This window comes from Bison bison, unplaced genomic scaffold (genome assembly GCF_000754665.1).
Source record: "Bison bison bison isolate TAMUID 2011002044 unplaced genomic scaffold, Bison_UMD1.0 scf7180017864063, whole genome shotgun sequence".
In the NCBI taxonomy this organism is placed as follows: domain Eukaryota; kingdom Metazoa; phylum Chordata; class Mammalia; order Artiodactyla; family Bovidae; genus Bison; species Bison bison.
In genome coordinates, this window is record NW_011494635.1 from 12877150 (window position 1) to 12878896 (window position 1747).

Sequence of the window (1747 nt, forward strand, 5' to 3'; positions counted from 1 at the left end):
AGGGGGCTCTGCCGGATCCTAAATGTGTGACTTTCGGCAGGTGCCTTCCTCTGTTGGATGGTGGGGATGACAAGGGCTGCATGACATGACCCACAAAAAGCACTGGCACAGCCTCACGAACACGGTAAGTCCAAGGAGAAAAGGCAGGACCCCACGAGGCCTCAGAGGCCAACCTGGGTATCCACGGGCAGCAACCAGGCTTACTCAGGCTCCCTTCCTCTGCCCGGTGGAAGTAGGAAAGAGGGTCTGGCGTGCAAGGGGCTTGAAAAGCATGACTATGGTACCAGTGAGTGGGTGGTGGCACTGACTCTGGTGGCCGCGGGGGGAAGTTGGGGCTACAAGCCCATGGTTGGAATGGGCAGAAGGCAGAAGGACAAGACTGGAGGTGACTCAGGCTGAGGCCCAGGAGGGGCAGCAGCAACAGAGGAAGCTGATCACATGGCCCTGGGCGGCAGTTCCCATCCCCCAGTGTCCCTCCAGCTCCACAGCCTGCCCTAGCCAGCAGCACCACCCCCTGCACGTGCCCAGCAAAGTGTGCAAGGTGGCCACCCTTGGGAAACGGCGCTGGGCTGACCCCGCGCAGGCTGTGCCCTCCCTGCAGGTGGGCAGACCATGACTCTCGACAACAGCCAAGAGAGGGAGGGGACTGTGGGGTCAAACTCCCTCCTCCCTCAGTGATCCAACCCCACTCTCCTGTGCCCCTCTGTCCCTTGGAACATTGCCTCCCATATGTGGTCCCTCCCAGGCCAGTCTCCTCGCCTGAAGCCAAGGGGCACGAAGAGGCCAGAGAGCCTTGGAGTTTCCTTCTGTTTCAAAGGCTGCTTTATATAAAACCTTCATTGCCTTCAGCAGGGATGCAGGCACCAAATAATACCAAAATGAGATACAAATGTTGCTCTCTCTCCAAGGAGGTTTTTAAATCATTTTGCACAGCAGAAACAAAAAATTCAAAGTCAACCTCCACCAAGACTCCATCTAAAAATCTGCCTCTCCTCAAGCAGCCTTTTGAGCCTCCCACATACAACCCCTCCGCTACTATATCCAACTGAGGCAAACTCCCAGGCAGTTTCAGGCAAGCACAAGGCAAGGAGTAGAAGCCCCGCCCTTTCTCCATGGGCTAATCGATGGACAGCTCCATTCCTCCCTTTCTACTGGCCTGAAATAACCAGACTCCCCCCATTCCCTGAAAAGATGTCAACACTAGTGGCCCTTTCTGTTTTTCTGTCTGGCCCTTTCAGATATGCTTTTTCTACTAGCTTACTCACTTCTGTCACATCCATAATCTGTGCAATACCCAAGGAAATCCTGCCCAGGGGAGAAGTCCTGTCATTCCAAACAGACCTTCCCAGGATCTACAGTGTAAACAACCTGGAACTGCCCTTCCAAAAGTACCTTGTTAAAAGTTACAGGCACAGAATTAAGAATTCATCTACCCAGGAAGTTTGCAGAACCTTGAAAAGTTTTTCAGTGTTCACACAAGGCTATACACACCGAAGTTAACACAAAGACGACACTCTCCAAGGCCACACTGACAAAAAGTATGATTAGACTATAATACAGAGTTGCTTGCCTTATATTTACCAAATTCAACACGACACAAAACTAAAGCCAGCTGAACAAAGAACAGCTCTCTCCCGAAGTGGCTCCACTGAGTGATGCTGAATTTCAAAACTACACAGCAAGTTGAACAAAGCTATACTGAAGAGCAACTTAAATACAGAGAATCCTCACCGACATGGTCCACTTT